The sequence below is a fragment of the Medicago sativa genome, chromosome 6 (assembly GCF_051527215.1).
Source record: "Medicago sativa cultivar Bolivia chromosome 6, Bolivia_mono, whole genome shotgun sequence".
In the NCBI taxonomy this organism is placed as follows: Eukaryota; Viridiplantae; Streptophyta; class Magnoliopsida; order Fabales; family Fabaceae; genus Medicago; species Medicago sativa.
Genome location: NC_140754.1, coordinates 61,065,872 through 61,084,777, shown reverse-complemented (window position 1 = coordinate 61,084,777; position 18,906 = coordinate 61,065,872). Strand labels below are relative to the sequence as shown.

The 18,906-nt window shown below is 36.0% G+C and overlaps 1 long non-coding RNA gene across 1 annotated transcript; it reads right to left on the bottom strand.

Annotated features, from left to right (window-relative positions):
* Positions 1-11,211: 11,211 nt before the first annotated feature.
* On the bottom strand, positions 11,212-16,683 carry LOC146916068 (uncharacterized). Its single transcript, XR_015014863.1, has 2 exons — positions 16,574-16,683; positions 11,212-11,492 (listed from the first exon to the last, which is right to left on the bottom strand). It is a non-coding gene; the product is annotated as an uncharacterized LOC146916068 (long non-coding RNA).
* Positions 16,684-18,906: the final 2,223 nt, after the last annotated feature.

The window sequence follows — 18,906 nt, the reverse complement described above, 5'->3', positions numbered from 1 at the left end:
GTAAACAAGGGCGGATCTCTTTGGGGACCCCCAGGTGCCACTGCACCCCCCAGTTTTAATCTAAATATCATATTAGACATAATAGTTCAAGAAATATGTCATGTTGTAGTGGTTAAGCAATCTCTCAATCCATTTTATGTCCCGAGTTCGACCCCCTGGCACACTCCTTTTTAATAATTCTTGGCGAATTTTTTATATTTTATTCAAAAAAATGGTCCTAGTGGGATCCTTTTTAATAATTCTTGGCGAATTTTTTATATATTATTTTTTTTGGAAACCGTTTAATATATATTTCATAAATATTTAGCACCCCCGAATTTTTTTTCAAGATCCGCCACTGCTTGTAAACATCCTAGTTCTTGGCTTAATTATGTTGGTTGAATCTTAGGATAGATGAATATGCATTAGACATTGAGTTGGGGTTGTTGTGAATGTGAATGTGACTTCGAAATGAATGAAGGGATGAACTATTGCCCATGTTGTTTTTAGGCTTAATTACTCTTTTGGTCCCTTAAGTTATTTGTTGGTTACATTTTGGTTCCATAAGTTATTAACGTTACAATTTGGTCCCTTAAGTTACTTTTTGGTTTCGTTTTGGTCCCTTAACTATTAAAAGTTTTGTTTTGGTCCCTTAACTTATTTTTTTGTTTCGTTTTGGTCCCTTAACTTATTTTTTGATTTCGTTTTGGTCCCTTAACTTATTTTTAGGTTTCGTTTTGGTCCCTTAACGCAATACATTCATCCTAACGTAAAGGACCAAAGTGGTTGACGGAGGAAGAGTTAAGGGACCAAAACGAAACCAAAAATTAAGTTAAGGGACCAAAACGAAATTTTTAATAGTTAAGGACCAAAACGAAACCAAAAAGTAACTTAAGGGACCAAATTGTAACGTTAATAACTTATGGGACCAAAATGTAACCAACAAATAACTTAAAGGACCAAATCATTAATTAAGCCTTGTTTTTATAATTTTGACTCAAAAAGTTGTCTAATTTGCAAATGAAAATTTACCATTTCTTTTCCGATCATCCTATCTTTGTTTATGCACTTAAAAACTTAGATGTTAGTGTTTGAGATTAATTTACGCTTAAAATTTATGCACATGAAACACATAGCAATTTTAGCCATTTCTCACTAAAAGGATTCAAATGTATGGATCAAATAATAGCATGAAGTCTTATCATGAGTCATGTTATGAAACAGAACACCTATTAGTTCATTTATGTTCATTTATTTCATCCATTAGTGTTTCTTATGTATTTTTTTTGGTACATTAGTGTTTCTTATGTATGTGACAGTGTAAGGTCATGCTTTTGTATATGAAATATTCTTGTGGGTTTTGTTGATGGGGTATGTCATTCATTTATCCATATTTTTTTCTTTTGTGTTGAGTTGGATAATCTATTGTGACACCACGTAAACATATAGAAGGTTCATATGTTTGACAATTACAGGTGCAACTTGTTATACCCTAATTTTGGACCTAAAAATACTTGTTCAACTCTTCCTTTCTTGCATGTCAAGCCATTTGATATGCCCCTGATCAATTGCATCTTTCTCTGCATCTTATTTCAAATTTACTTACAAAATTTACATAGAAGGGCATTTTAGTCATTTCCCACGTTAAAATCTCTTTCAGTCTTTGAAAAATAATTTGAGTCCTTTCAAATAGTTTGAATAAGTCTCCATTTCAATTCTATGTCAAAATCCATTTCAAAAGTTGCATTTGAAGTCATTTTGAGTCGTTTTAGTCCCTAGGGGCATTTTAGTCTTTTCAAGTGTTAAAACTCTGATTAGTCCCTAAAATTTGTCTCTGAGTCTTTTAAATTGCTTGTATAAATTCTTGCTTTAATTCCCTGCCAAAAAACCATTTTTAAATTTGCATCTGAGTCATTTTAGTCGTTTTAACCTCAGGGGCATTTTGGTCATTTCACACGAAATTTCGGCAGAGAGAGGTTACTTTAAAGTACCTCATTTAAGCCATTGGTTCGTTTTAGTCCGTTTTGTCATTTTTAATCGTTTCACTTTACGTTTTTTCCAATTTACCAATTTTATTCCAATTTTATTAATATTTTCATTTTAGTCCTTTAAACTTTTAAAATTGCACTTTAGTCCCTTTTTCTTTTCTCAGGTCAAACTTTTATATTTTTTTTTGGTCAATTACAACTAAGTCCTTTTTGTCCAAGTTTATTTTTCAGTCCTTTTTAAAAAAGAAATTGCAGGCTGGTCCCAAATTTTCCAGAAATTGCAAAAGAGGTCCTCAGGTCCAAAGTTCAGCAAGGGCCGAATTAGTTACAAGTCCAGACACGTGTCACCATGCCATTTGATCTCAGGAACACAAGGCAGCCTATAAAAGGAGCCAATTCATCATTCAATGCAACGGAATCAATCATTGAGAGCCAACTCATCAACACATTTCTATTTTCTCTCTCTCCTCCACAAAGATCAAACCCTAACTGTTTTCCAGAAACACGATGAAGTTCATGAAGAACTTCATCCCCAAATCATAAACCCTAACGCAATTCAACTTCAATTTTTCACAAAAAAACGTACCAATTTCATCATCAGAAGGTTCAATTCGACAATTATATACAAAATCAGTTCAAAGCAAGAGAATTTGTTTCGCAGTTCTCAGAGATTCGAATTGAATCTTCATCATCGAACAAAAGTCTCTGCAATTCCAACACCGAATCATCTAAGAGACGAAGCGGTGTGATCACAGAGACGAAGAAGTGAGAAGAGAGGGAATCGAAGAAAGAACCAGTGAAATCACAGAGACGAAGAGTGAGAAGACGAAGAAACTTCGATTTATTTTCGAAGTTTCGATCAAAATATACCTCAGAGACGAAGAAGAAGCTTCAACATCTTTCTCCTCTTTCTTTTGGCTCGAATCTCCAATTTTCAACAGGTATATTCAAAGAACCTCCTCGTTTTTTTCAATTTAAATCATCATCGAAGGCTCAAAGTCAAAATAAACGGTGAAACTGAACAGATCAACAAGTTTTAAGACTTGTTCGTTCGAAAAAGTTCGAAAAAGATTGAAAAAGTTCAAAGTCGAAACCCTAACATGTAGATCTAGGATGATTCACCGTTTATTTCGCAAAATCAAGTCCATATCCATGATCAGTATGAAAAATAGCACAAGTTAGGGTTTAGATCTAAGCAGATCGGAAAAGTTTGAGTGTCGCCGGAATCTGGAATTCACGGCGGTGACAATGAAGATTCCGATGAATCTTCATCGTCTCCAGCCGTTTCATTCCAGAAACCGGCGGAGGAGGATGAACGGAGAGGAAGAGAGAAGGGAGAGCCTCTCTCTCTAGTTTCAAGTTTAGAGAGAGAAACGAATGGGAGAAATGAATGAACCGGTCCCATGGCCTTTATATAAACGTTGTTGGACCGTTTGGTCCAATTAAACCACACCGGTTCGTTCATTTCCAGCCTGAACCATGCATTCCCATCGTTAGATCTAGGGTTTCATTATCTGGATCAATCTAACGGCCTGTATTGCTCCCTGTGACCCAAGATCCATGTGTGAGTGGGTTTGGGCTTTTGCCTGTACTGGACTTCGTTTTCTTGCAATTTTCTTGCTATTTTGACACTGTGTGTTGATGTTTACACCCCCTGCCTTGCCTAAAATTCTCATAAAAATTCCACAAGTTTTTTTATATGTTCTTAACATCTTCCTTGACATTTTTTGTGATATTTTTGTGTGTTAAAACCTGAGAAAAGTATATGTGGAATTTCTTGCTAGTTGTCTACTATTTCTTTTATAAAAATTTGTGAAATTGTGCATTTAAAAGTCCTAAAAAAAAATTCCAAATTTTTTCATGTATATTCCTTGTTATTTTTATGATGTTTCTATATATTTGTTTACTGAAAATCCTGATGGAAAATATTAGTGTATGTTCTTGCTTCATTTCTTTTTTTTTTTTTATGTGAAAATTCATGGAAAAATTGTTTAGTTCTATCTCAAGTTCTTGATAATTGTTTGTGATACTTGTTACTTGAATTTTGTGAGTTTATTGCTACTGTTGTATATAATTTTGATGCATGTGTGTGGATTTTGGTTTAATTGCTTGGCTTGCAAGTAATGTTTGTGAATAAAATACCAAATATGCATAAAATGCATCATGATTCTTGACTTGAATATGTTCTTGTCTTTCTCATATCATTGAATGTGATAAAAAACCTTTAGCAAATTGGCATGATATGAGGAGTATAGGGCATATACTTGGCTTGATGTCATGGTAGATTTTAGGTGCTCCTTGCTACTTCTAGGTTAAAATTCCATTACTTTTTGTCAATTTCTTTAGTACTTTCTTTTGCTTCTAGTTTCTATTCTATCATGCCTTATTCTACTAACCATTTTGTTTCATGTTTCATGCATCCCATAAGCATCTCATCTTCCATCTCACATTCTTGGCTTTTATTTTTTTACACCTTAACTTTCATGCAAAAATTAGAATGTAAAACTTAGGAATTATTTTGTAATATTTGGTTTTATGCCTTTAAATTTCTTGCAAGACCATAGAGTGTAAACTAGGGCATGATGTAATAAGGACAGTGAACTCTAATGATGTACACCGACACAAGCACCGACACATGCACACACATCACTTTAGATATATGCTTAGAGTATGCATGTTTAGATGTATGTTTAGGATTGTATGTTTAGATGAAGGCTTAGGATTTACACTTAGAAAAATTATTTTCCAAAAAAATATGAACAACATCACTCAAATATTTTTCTTAATAAACCTTGGGATCAAAATCCCATTGAATTTTCCTTTTATTTTCTTAATCAAAATTTCAATGAACTTTAATCAAACTTTGACTTCCTTTCTCAAAATAACTAATCAAACCCCACCTTTTTACAATCTCATGCCCTTGAGGCCTCTCAATCTCATTCTTCAAACTCCAACTTTCAAACTTAAAATCAACCAACAAAAACAAAAACACTTTTTGAAGAGAACTACGGTGGATTTGATCCCTTAAAAGGGTACGTAGGCAAGGAACCAATATTCCTTCAATTCAAATAAAATAAAAATTCAAACACATTCTTCTCCCTCCAATTCTTCACTTAGAACACTTTTAGGTTTAGTAATCACTTTCGAATAGCATTTAAAAACAAAGCGCGCGCGTAGAGATTAAACACGGTTCCTATAGGATATTATAGTCGTTATGGGTGCCTAACACCTTCCCGTAGCGAAAACAACTCCCGGACCAAGATAAAACACAACTTAGTAAAATTTGGATGTTCCAGCAATTAATTAAGGGGAAAGATATACATTCCAGATCAGAGTTTTCACATCAGTGGACAAAATTACTGAGGGGAAAGATAATACGGTGGCATTTTATAAATTTTAGTGAAGTTTGACTTATCTTTCTCATCGGCGGACACAAGTAGCTGCGGGGAAAACTAAATAATCTATGACATTTCCCTTCAGTGGATTTTTTAACCGAAGGGAAATCAAAACGGTGGCAATTGGCAATTTTGTGTAATTTCTCTTGAACAATAGGAAAAGGATTGGTTTGCGATTCTTTTAGATCCCAAGTCGTATGAATGCAAGAAGAGGTTACTTGTTTCAATTCTGGTAAAGCAGGTCATTTCAGTACCAAGTGTACCAAGCCGAAGAAGGCGGCGGGTAAGGTGTTTGCATTGAATGCGGAATAAATCTAGCAACCGGATAATATCATCAGAGGTACGTGTTTTATCAATAGTAATCCTTTTATTGCAATTGTTGATACTGGTGCTACTCATTCTTTCATTTCGGTTAGTTGTGTTGAGCGTTTGAATTTGGTTGTAACTCCGTTTGAATTTCGGTTAGTTGTGTTGAGCGTTTGAATTTTAGTACCATCCAGTGGCTCGATGACTACTTCCTTGGTGTGTGCTATGTGTCCTGTTTGTTTTAGTAGTGTCGATTTTGAGTTGGATCTTGTGTGTCTTCCGCTGAAGCATATGGACGTGATTTCGCTATGGACTAGATGTTGTCTTTTGGTGTTAACATTAACTGTTTGACCAAAAGTATAACATCCTCTAAGAAAGTAGAGGAGGTGGGTGAGAAGTTCTTGACCGCAGAGAAATTGAAGAAGTCATTGGACGGTGAAGCTAGTGTGTTTATAATGTTTGATTCATTGAAGGAAAGTAGTGAGAATGGAGTTAGCGATTTTTCGGTAGTACAAGAGTTTCTAGAAGTTTTTCCAGACGACATTACCAAATTGCCGCTAAAGAAGGAAGTGGAGTTTGCAACTTATTTGGTGCTAGTAACAAGTCATATTTCGATTGCGCTGTATCGGATGTCTGCATCAGAGTTGGGTAAGTTGAAGAAGCAGTTGGAAGAGTTGCTCGAGAAATAGTTTATTAGGCCGCGTGTTTCGCCGAGGGGTGCTCCAGTGTTGTTGGTTAAGTAGAAGTACAATAGTATGAGGTTATGTGCTGATTATCGGCAGTTAAACAAGGTTATGATTATGAATTGGTATCCACTCTCGAGGATTGATGATCTGATGGATCATTTAGTTGGTGCGGAAGTGTTTAGGAAATTGATTTAAGATAGGGATATCACCAAACACGAGTGAAGGCAGAGGATATATCCAAAACTACATTTCGAACTAGATATGGACACTATGAATAGTGTGTGATGCCATTTGGTGTGACTAATGCACCAGGTGTCTTCATGGAATATATGAATAGAATATTCCATCCATTTCTGGACCGTTTTATGGTAGTGTTTATAGACGATATCTTGGTGTATTCGAAGTCGGAGGAGCATGCTGAGCATCAGAGGGTTATGTTGCGTGTCTTGAAGGAGAAGAAGTTGTTTGCTAAGTTGTCGAAGTGTGAGTTTTGGCTGCGGGAAGTAAGTTTTCTTGGTCATGTGATTTCGAAGGGTGGTATAGCGGTGGATCCGTCGAAGGTTGATGAAATGTTGTAATGGGAATATCCGAAGTCTGTTTTTGAGATCATAAGTTTTCTTAGGTTTGCAGGTTATTATCGGAGGTTTATTGAAGGATTCTCTAAGTTGGCATTGCCATTGACGCAATTAACTCGGAAAGGACAAACGTATGTTTGGGATGCTAAGTGTGAGAAGAGTTTCCAAGAGTTGAAGAAGAGGTTAACTATGTTCTGAAGGAACCGTTTGTCGTGTATTGTGATGCATCTACGATGGGTCCTGGTGGTGTGTTGATGCAGAATCGTGAGGTTGTGGCTTACGCGTCGAGGCAGTTGAAAGTGCACGAGAATAATTATCCGATCATGATTTGGAATTGGCGGCAGTGGTGTTTGTGTTGAAAATTTGGAGGCATTATTTGTATGGTTCTTAAGAGTTGGATATGAGGCAGATGAGATGGTTGGAATTTCTTAAGGATTATGATTTTCAGTTAAGTTATCATCTTCGAAAAGCGAATGTGGTGGCAGATGTTTTTAGTAGGAAGACTATGCATATGTCTGCTTTGATGGTTAAGGAGTTGGAGTTGATTGAACAGTTTCGGGAGTTGAGCTTGGTCAGTGAGTTGACGCCGGATGGTGTGAGGTTAGGAATGTTGAAGTTGACGAGTAATATTTTGGAAGAGATTAAGAATGGCTAGAAGGAAGGTTTGGAACTTGTAAATCGTGTGGTGATGGTTAATTAGGGTAAAGGTGTGGACTTCAGATTGGATAAGAATGACCGCTTGATATTTCGCGATTGAGTTCGTGTACCGGATGTACTTGAGCTTAAGAAGCGGATTTTGGAAGGTCATAAGAGAAGTTTGAGTATTCATCCAGGAGCGACAAAGGTGTATCAGGATTTGATGAGTTGTTTTGGTGGCCTGGAATGAAGAAGGATATCGCAGAGTTTGTGTATGCTTGTTTGGTTTGTCGGAAGTCGAAGATTGAACATCATAAGTCGTCGGGTTGGACGCAACCGTTGTTTGTGCCTGAATGGAAGTGGGATAGTATCTCTATGGATTTTGTTAGAGCATTGCTGAAGACTGTGAGGGGTTTTGATTCAATTTGGGTGATTGTTGATCGGTCAACGAAGTCGACACATTTTGTTCCTATCAAGACCAGTATGTCTGTGGCGAGGTTGGTTGAGATCTACATTGAGCAAATTGTCAGATTGCATGGTATTCCTTTGAGTATTGTGTCCGATCGGGATATGAGGTTTACTTATAGGTTTTGGGAGAGTTTGCAAACTGCTTTGGGAACTAAGTTAAGGTTGAGTTCTGCTTATCATCCCTAGATTGATGGACAGATGGAGATGACTATTCAGAGTTTGGAGGATCTTATGAGAGCTTGTGTTTTGGAGCAAGGTGTCAGTTGGTTTGAATGTTTACCGTTGATTAAGTTTACTTACAACAACAGTTTTCATTATAGTATCGAGATGGCATCGTTTGAGGCTTTGTATGATCGGAGGTGTAGAACGCCGTTGTGTTGGTATCAGTCAGGTGAAAGTGCCTTGTTAGGACCGAAGGTTGTGTAAGAGACTACAGAGAAGGTTAAGATGATTCAAGATAATATGAGGGCGTCTTAGAGTAGGCAGAAGAGTTATCATGATTAGAGGAGAAAGGATATTGAGTTTCAGGTTGGTGATCATATGTTCTTGAGAGTGAATCTTGTACCCGGTGTTGGACGTGCTTTGCAGTGTCGGAAGTTGACACCAGTTTTTGTTGGACCATTTGAGATTGTTGAGAAGGTTGGATCTGTAGCATATCGGATTGCATTACCGCCGTCGTTGTCGAATCTTCATGATGTGTTCCATGTATCGCAGTTGCGGAAGTATGTGTATGATGCGTCTCATGTAATTCAAGTGGATGATTTTGAAGTAAGAGATAATTTCACCTTTGAGACTTGACCTGTTAGTATTGAGGATCGGGAGGAGAAGCGTTTGAGAGGCAAAGAGATCGTTTTGGTGAAGGTTATTTGGATTGGACCAACTGGAGAGAGTGCTACCTTGGAATTTTCGAGGGCGGACATTCTTTTACGGGGGAGAGTTGTAACATCCCAATTTTCGCTAGAATTATTTTAATTGATTATTATGTGTGTTTATATGTGCTTGTATGTGATTATTTGTCTCTGTGTGTATTTTACTCTGGATTAGAGGATTTTGGTTTAATAGGAGTATTTTAGTCATTTTAGAGTCAGGGGTACTTTAGTCATTTGGTGAGCAAGGGTAAAATAGTCTTTTGGTTATGAGAATTAATTTTAGTGTGATAAGTGGGAATAATTACTTTTACTTAGTTACTAGTGAGTGGTTGTAATTATTTAGAGATGGTAAATATTCGTTATTTTTTACGGTTAAGTGCGTAGCAACTCGGTGAATTAGTTAGTGAGGATATTGACCCCATTAAGGCAAATAAGGTTGAACCCATTTGTGTAGTGACTATATAAACACTAGTCTTATGAGAAATTAGGTCATTACCTTCATTTACTCACTTTCACAAAACATTTCTAAGATAGAGGAAGAGAGACAAAGCTTGGGGTTGGTGGCTAGGAGGAAAATTGAAGCTAGGAATTGGAGTGTTGAAGAGTAGAAGTAAGGGGGAAGTCTGAAATTCAAGCGCACTTGTATTAATTTGTTCTGTCAGATGTTTTAATGTTTGCAATGTTCCGTTCAATGTTCCAACATTACGAAGTAAACAAAAATAAATACAAGAAAAATAAATGACAGGAAAGTAATGAACACAGTGAGTTTGTTGAACCAGTTCGGTGACAAACACACCTACTCTAGGGGCTACCAAGCCAGGAAGGAAATCCACTAGTGTAGTCATTATTCAAAAGTTCTCAGCAAATTCCTCGTTTACACTTTATGACCTAGGACCTACCCGTATAGACTTCAACCTAGGAACTCCTAGATCTGAGATCCCATCTCACTATCCGAATCGTCAGTCACAGCCCCTGTGACCTATCAGACCTAAACCAAAACACAAAGATGAAGTTACCTTCAAACACAAACAACTAACACCTTGTTTCACAACTTCGGTGTAGTACACAAGAGTATCAAACTCACACAAACAGTCCTAAACAAGTATCACAAACTATACAAGAAAGGCACACAATAAAGATTCTAAACTCGCATCAACATGATACAAGAGCAGAATACATGTAGATTCAAAACCCTAAAAATCTAAACTTTTTAGTATGACGGCTTGAATAAGCAATTAGGTCTTGAAGTCTTGTTTTATATACTGAAGCAGCTTGGGCTAAATACTTAGTTGGGCTTCAGATCAAAGCAGATCGGTTCAGCTAATCTACAAAACAAAAATCCGAAACAAATATGTAAAGTGCTAAAATGTCAGAACATTTATAGGATTGTTCCAACCAATAAAAATATTTCCTAAAATATATAATCTACTTTAGAAATATTCAACAACTGATTCTGTATAGTTATGCTCGTTGCTTGTACAATAAGTTAAGGAAATATTGTTTCCTTAAACAATAAAGGGCGCGCGTACAAATAGGCACGAACCCAGGCACACTGAACCATGCCAGGATGTTGGAACATCTTATCCAACATCTTACAAAGATTCCTAACCACATGTTGGAACATTGGTTCTAACTTACATATCAAGGATATTTGTTTTAGCAACAATGCAGCCAATACAAATACCCAACAATTTTCCCTTTTGACAAATTTTTGGCTAAAACAAATTAAGGCTAAATCCAAAGAATAAAGAGGGATACAGAAGACCATCTCTCCAAAGGGATACCTTAGATACACTTCCTCAAGTCATCACGAACACATATTCAAGAAGAAGGAGTAGCAGGAAGTATTACACTATATCGGAGACATGCAGCAATAGGTAAGATAAATAGCATAGTCTCACAACATAAGAGGAAAAATAAATTCCTATGCTACAACTAGGAAATATAAGTTTCCTACACATCGTATGTTCCAACATCATTCACCACATAGAGCAGAGGAAAACTAAATTCCTATGCTACAGTCAGGGATAACGAATTCCCACACAATGATAGAGAGAAGCAAATTCTCTCGAGAAGAGGAAACTTGAGTTCCTATGCTACAAACAGGGAAAGAGAATTCCCACACAAAATAGGATGTTTCAACATCCTTCATAACATCAGACAGGAGTACCTGCCACACATAGAGGCAAGGGAAAAAATAAATTTCCCAAATGTAACACCCCGTTTTCCCAATATAAATAAATATAAAGAATATCAGAGTTTCTCATTAGAAACGGAGCATCACATTCATCTTACAACATTATCCACAATTATAGTAATAGAAAATACTATTTATTAAAATAACCAGCCTTTATAAAAATCCAATAATCATATGCAGCGGAATAGTTTTACATCATCTTATAAAATCCTTGGCACTAAAAGGCCACAACTTAACATCTTAAAATAGTCTTCATGAAATTAGTCCAACAATAATAAAAAGAAATACGTAACAAGGAAAACAATGCATCAAACAAATCCCCATCCTATTACGTATCAGAGCATCCTAGACGACACGACGGAGATCACTCACAACTGCACTATTCTTCGTTACCTGCAAGTTACTCATACGAAGAGCAACATTTTCAAGCAGAAGGGGTGAGATACTGTTTTATCTTGGTTTTCGGGTGTCAAACATTGATTACGTTTGAACCTTTTTAACCGGTGATATCTTATTTTTTCTTGGGAAGGGAAAAAGTAAGCAAAACCCTTGAGAATCGAGGTCCGGGAGTTGTTTTCGCTACGGGAAGGTGTTAGGCACCCATAACGACTATAGTATCCTATAGGAACCGTCTTTACTTTCAACGCGCGCGCTTTATTTTTAAATGCTATTTTGAAAGATGATATTAAGCCTAAAAGTATTCTAAGTGAAGAATTGGAGGGAGAAGAATGTATTTGGATTTTTATTTTATTTGAATTGAAGGAATATTGTTTCCTTGCCTACGTACCCGTTTAAGGGATCAAATCCACCGTAGTTCTCTTCCAAAAAATGTTTTTGTTTTTGTTGGTTGATTTTAAGTTTGAAAATTGGAATTTTGAAGAATGAGAGAGAGAGAGGCCTTAAGGGCATAAGATTGTGAAATTGTGAGGTTGAATTAGTCATTTTGCAAAAAGGAAGTCAAAGTATGATTAAAATTCATTAAGTTTTTATTTAAGAAAAGAAAAGGAAAATTCAATGGGATTTTGATCCCAAGGTTTATTAAGAAAAATATTTGAGTGATGTTGTTCATATTTTTTTGGAAAATTGATTTTTCTAAGTGTAAATCCTAAGCATTCATCTAAACATTCAATCCTAAACATACATCTAAACATGCATAGCCTAAGCATACATCTAAAATATCTACGTGATGTGTGTGCATGTGTCGGTGCTTGTGTCGGTGTACATCATTAGAGTCCATTGTCCTTTTTACATCATGCCCTAATTTACATTCTATGGTCTTGGAAGAATTTAAAATTGCATGAAGGTAAAGTACAAAAAATCCTAAGTTTTTTTACATTCTAACTCTTGGTAAAGATTAAAGTGCAAGAAATTAAAGTGAAGGAGGAAATGAAGTATGGAATGCTCATGATGTATGAAACAATGAACAAATGGTTAGTAATAATAGGCATAGGATAGTAGAAAAATTGGCAAGGAAATAAAGCATAAAACATGGTAAAAATGCAAGAAAAAGTAGCGAAAATGCACTTAATAAAACACCAAAATTCCAAGGCAAATGCAAGAGACTCATAACTCTCCATTTTGGCATTTTTTAAAGGGTCTAGGTTCAGCCCCAATGTGAGAGTTATGAGAAAATGACAAGTCAAGAAACTATGGTATTTTATTAAGCCTATTTTGCACTAATTCACATGTTAAAGAATCAAGTAACTTGCCATATAAGGAGTCAATTATCACATATCACAAACCAGCACCAAAACACCAAATCAATCACCAAACAATACTCCAAAATTATTCAACAAACCACAATTATTATGAATCAAACAATTGGAATTAAAACATGCAAAAAAAACTTTACAAAATTGGACAAAACAACACAAAATTCAAACAATTTCTCCATGTATTTTCTCTAACAATTTTCAGCATACAAAATTAACAAGAAACAATCCTAAATCGTTCAACAAAAATTGCAACAAGAATTCACCAAATTTTACAAGCTTTTCATCAAGATTTTTCAACAAAAAGTACAAGAAAAAGCATTAAACCATGGCAAAATAATTTTCTAGTATTTCTTGATCAATCTTGACATGCAATATATCAAAATTGATCAAAATATACTAGAAAAATTATAGGAATTTTATTGGAATTTTTCAAAGAGATTTTAGGCATGCAAAGGTGTATTTAGCGAGAAATAGTGTAGTAAACAGCAAGAAAATAAGAAGAAAGTGGTAACAAAAGTCCAGGCCCAAGGTAAATGGATCCTGGATCATCCAAACGCGTGAGGAGCGTTGGATTGATCCAGCTAGATCTAACGGTTGAGGAACAAGAAGAAGAAAACCAAGTGAACCGGTCCGGTTCAAGCGAACCGAACCGGTTCGTTTACACCTATAAAAGCCAATTTCGGTTTATTTCCTTCATAATTCCTTCTTCCTCCTCTCTCTACAAATTTTTAGTGAGAGAAGGTCTGCAAATGCAGCCTTCTTCTCCGATCAACCTCCACCGGTCCGGCGCGGTGGCCGACCACCGCGAGGTGGAGGCACCACCGCGTCGGAAATTTTTTTTTTGCCCGATTCAATTTTTTTTAGCTTTTTAACAATCCTTTTTCGTTCTAATCACGAATCCGGGCTTAGTTTTTCAAGAAAATCAACGGTGAAGCGTAGATCTAAGTTTGATGTTTGAGAAATTTTGAAAGAAAAAGTGACAAAAAAGATGGTAAAAAGCTTCTAAATCCTTACCTCAAGTCGAATCCGGTTCGCAAGCGTTCTTCCCTCTCCGGTTAAGCTCCGACCGCGAGTTTTTTTTCTTCCCTTGTGGTTGCCGCGCGCCTCCTCCTCTTCTTGTGGTGGCCGAAATCGGCCTTGCACTTGTGGAGGGAGATGAGTCCGAAAATGATTTTTCCGGCGGTGAATAGTGATGAACAGTGACGTGAATAGTGATGAACAGTACCGAAAATTGCTATATATGGGTCTTAGGATGATTCTTTTGTGATAATATTGTTGATTTGATGATTTTTGTGGTTGTTGTGGTTAGTTAGGGTGGCCGGAAAAGTTTGTTGTGGTGGTTAGAGTGGTGGTTTGGTGATGAATGTTCAAGAATGTTCTTGAATATTCATGAGATTTTTGTGATTTTGATTTGTTTTGATGGAGAGAGAAAAGATGAAAGTGTTTGTGATGATGTGTAAAAAAAATGAGTAGTAGTTCGACTTTGACTGATGACTGGGCTTTTATAGATGATGTGTATGATGACTGGACCAATGGAATAATGACACGTGGCACTGGACTTGTAACAAACTCTTGTGGACCAATCTGCAATTAACTGAAATAAACGGACTAAAATGCAAAAATGACAAAAAAGGACTAAAAATGTAATTAAAATAAAGTTGGTAAAAAATGTAATTTGAAAACAACGTAAAGTGAAACGATTAAAAAAAATGACCAAACGGACTAAAACGAACCAATTACTTAAATGAGGTTCTTAAAAGTAACCTCTCTCTGCCGAAATTTCGTGTGAAAAGACCAAAATACCCCTGGGGACTAAAATGGCTAAAAATGACTCAGATGCAATTAAAAAATGGATTTTTAATAGGAAATTTAAGCACAAGTTTATTTAAACCAAATGAAAAGACTGAGAGACAATTTTGGAAATTAAACAGATTTTTAACACATGAAAAGACTAAAATGCCCCTAGGGGCTAAATTGACTCAAAATGACTCCAAGTGCAATTTTTTGAAATGGATTTTGACATGAGATTGAAACAAAGGCTTATTCAAACTATTTGAAGGGACTCAAACCATTTTTCAAAGACTGAAAGAAATTTTAACATAGGAAATGACTAAAATGCCCTTCTTCATGAATTTTGCAAATAACACTGAAATAAAATGCAGAGAAAGATGCAATTGATCAGACACAAATCAAATGACTTGAAATGTAAGAAAAGAATGAAGTTAGTATTTTTTGGTCCAAAATTAGGGTATAACAGATACATAATCAAAAATAATAAGCATGTAATTCATCAATGGAATTTAACAACGTAACTACAACATTTAGCAACTTATTACTTCATATAACTCTTCCTTAACAACGCATTGATAGCAATCAATTTAACAACAACAGCAAAAACAATAACTTAGACATCGACGACATCAACTCGACTATGCAACATCATCAACTTAACATCATTTAATAAGGATAAAGCAACCAACAACATCTTAAACATGAACAATATATATATTCATCATTATATAACATCAACTAATATCATCCATTAAGGTCAGAACAACAACATCATCATCAAGGGCAGCAACAACATCTTAAGCAATCATCATTTATTTCATGTTATAACGACTCTACAATGCAACAACAACTCCTCATCTTAAACAACAACATCTTAGACAACTTCAATATGCATGTGGTACGACCAGGGCATTAAGCCCCCATCTCTAAGGTCATAAATGGACCTGTCGGGCATTAAGCCCTCATCTCTAAGGTCATAAAGGACCTGTCGGGCATTAAGCCCCCATCTCTGACTATGCAACGACACAACTCTAATGCAACAACATAACTTTTGTACAACAACTTGAATGGCATAACATCATAATATTATGTATCATACAATACTCACATAATGTATTCCAACATATCAACAACAATAACAACATATACATTAATCAATTACATTCATATCGAAGTCCAAAACATTCTTCAAAAGCAAATCAAGTTTGATCAATAAGACATAAGCCAAATACTCATAAAACACCTCAACTAAATCACTAATACTTAAGTTTGAAGTTGGGAAACCAACCATAAGTTTTTAGACTAACTTGGGATCAGTTACGCCAAGTTTTCTTAAAGTTTTCTGAAGACCCTGTTGGACTATTTTCATCATAACTCAAAATCTCCAAATAATTTTCTAGTCACTTCAAAGCCATTAGAAAGATAACTCAATTATCTACAACTTTCATGTTTACACCGAAAGCTAATTCGAAACAGAAACGGGTTGAAAATGTGAATATTTTCTAGATTGGTCTGACAGAAAATCGGTGGCCGATTTTGACAATCGGGGGCCGATTTTTCCAGAACTAAAACTGGAAATTTAGATCAGAAAATGGTGGCCGATTTTGACAATTCGGTGGCCGATTTTGGGCTTCTCAGCAGTTCAAAAATTAGTTTAACAATGCGTTTTTCGCTTAAGAATCACTCTTAAAACCCAATTTTCAATTACCCAAACCCCAAATTTGATAGGGAACATTGCCTATGATCATCCTAGGACCTGAACATCAATTCAACATAGCAATTCATGGGAAATTCATGCACTTTCAACAATTAAATTCATAATTTAAAGACTTAATTTCTCAAACAACAAAACTATGAACAACAACATAAGATTAACCATAATCCCTAAAACTCACAACCTACAACTTCTGTCAAACCTAATTTTAGAAGAACATACTTAAGATTATAGAATATGAATCCCACCCTTACCTTAGATTATTTTTCTGAATTCCAACGGCTGCGTTCTTCGTTCTTAGGGTTCTCCCTCTGAGTTCTCCTCTTTCTCCTCTTTTCTCCAAAACGTACGTGTTCTGATTTTCTTTCTCTCTAACTGACTTTTAACCCTTCTCTAATTGCTCTTCTCCCTAAAAACTACTCTCTTCCCTAATAATTAATTATTTCCAATAATAATACTCTTCCCCCACATAATAATGATATTAATACTTATAATATCAACTATTAACATATATTTCATCAAAATAAATATATAATAATAATTCATATAATATTCTAATAAAATGCAATAAATCAATTAAATAATAATTATGAAAAAGTAGGCGTTACAACTCTCCCCCACTTAGAATATTTACGTCCTCGTAAATGTACCTTGTTCAAACAACTCTGGGTAAGATTCCCGCATCTTGCTCTCCAATTCCCACGTCAAACTTTCACTAGCTGCTCCTTCCCAAACGACTTTCACAAGAGATATTTCCTTGGATATACTATCCCATTTCCACTGTGGCACATCTAAGGGTGTCATCAACCCAGCAGGTTTCTGATGCTCCACCTTCTACTTCTGGCAAATCAAACATGAATACACACATTGTGTCACGTCACGTTTCAATCCAGACCACCAAGACAACTTCTTCAAATCAGGATACATCTTCGTAGCTCCTGGATGAATACTCAAACTACTTCTATGGCCCTCCTCAAGGATCATCTTCTTCATCTCATCATTATCAGGAATACACATTCTTCCTCGAAACCTCAACACTCCTTGATCATCAACCTTAAAGTCACTGTCTACAGCAGGATTGCTTGCAACCATTAAATCTACTAACTTTACATCTATTTTCTGAGCCTCCTTGATACTATTCAAAAATTTACTGTTGATCTTCAACATTCCCAATTTCACACTTTACGACGTCACTTCACAAACTAAACGTAAGTCTCTGAACTGTTCAAGCAATTCCATCTCTTTAACCATCATCGTAGACATATGTAGAGTCTTCCTACTTAAGGCATCTGCAACAACATTAGCTTTACCCGGATGATAATTCAAACCAAAGTCATAATCTTTCAAGCTCTTGTGATCACTAAACACCTCAAATCTGGAACCGTACAAATAATGCCTCCAAATCTTAAGCACAAAAAATACCACGGCTAACTCTAAATCATGAGTAGGATAATTCTTCCATGAATCCTCAACTGTCTCGATGCATAAGCCACCACCTTATTATCTTGCATAAGCACACCGCCTAAACCCAACTTGGATGCATCACAATACATAACGAAGGTTCATCTGGCTTGGGTAGAATCAAAATTGGAGCTGTCGTCAACCGTTGCTTCAATTCATTAAAACTATTCTCACATTGAACATCCCACACAAAAGCTTTCCCTTTACATGTCAATTGAGTTAACGGAAGTGCTAACTTAGAAAATCCTTCTATGAACCTGCGGTAATAACCTGCTAATCCCAAAAAGCTTCTAATCTCAGTAACCGATTTAGGAGTCTCCCATTGTGACACTGCATCAACATTAGACGGATCCACCGCAATACCTTTACCAGAAATAATGTGGCCAAGAAAACTTACTTCATTCAGCCAGAATTCACACTTTGATAACTTAGCATACAACTTCTTCTCCTCTAGCACTTGTAAAACAATCTTCAAATGTTCAGTATGTTCTTCTTCGGACTTAGAGTATATCAAAATACCATCGATGAACACAACCACGAAACAATCTAAGTAAGCATAAAAAAAATGTTGTTCATGTACCCCATAAATACACCTGGTGCATTGGTAACACCGAAAGGCATCACCGTATATTCATAATGTCCATCACGTGTTCTAAAAGCCGTCTTCTACATATCTTCATCTTTCACCTTAATCTGATGGTAACCTGACCTTAAATCAATCTTGCTAAACACACGTGCACCCACCAACTGATCCATCAAATCATCAATTCTTGGAAGGGGATACCTATTCTTTATCATTGCCTTATTCAACTGACAATAGACAATGCACAATCTCATGCTTATGTCTTTCTTCTTAACTAGCAACACCGGCGCTCCCCATGGTGAAACACTCGGTCGTATAAATTTCTTATAGCGTAAATCTTCTAACTGCTTCTTCAGTTCAGCTAACTCGAAAGCTGACATACGGTAAGGTGCCATAGACACCTGCTTCGTACCTGGAACAAGATCAATAGAAAATTCTACTTCTCTCTCCGGTGGCACATCAGGAATCTCATCAGGAAAACTTCTGGAAAAGCGCACACCACTTGTACCTTATCAATCACTGCTTGATTCTCCATAGATAAAG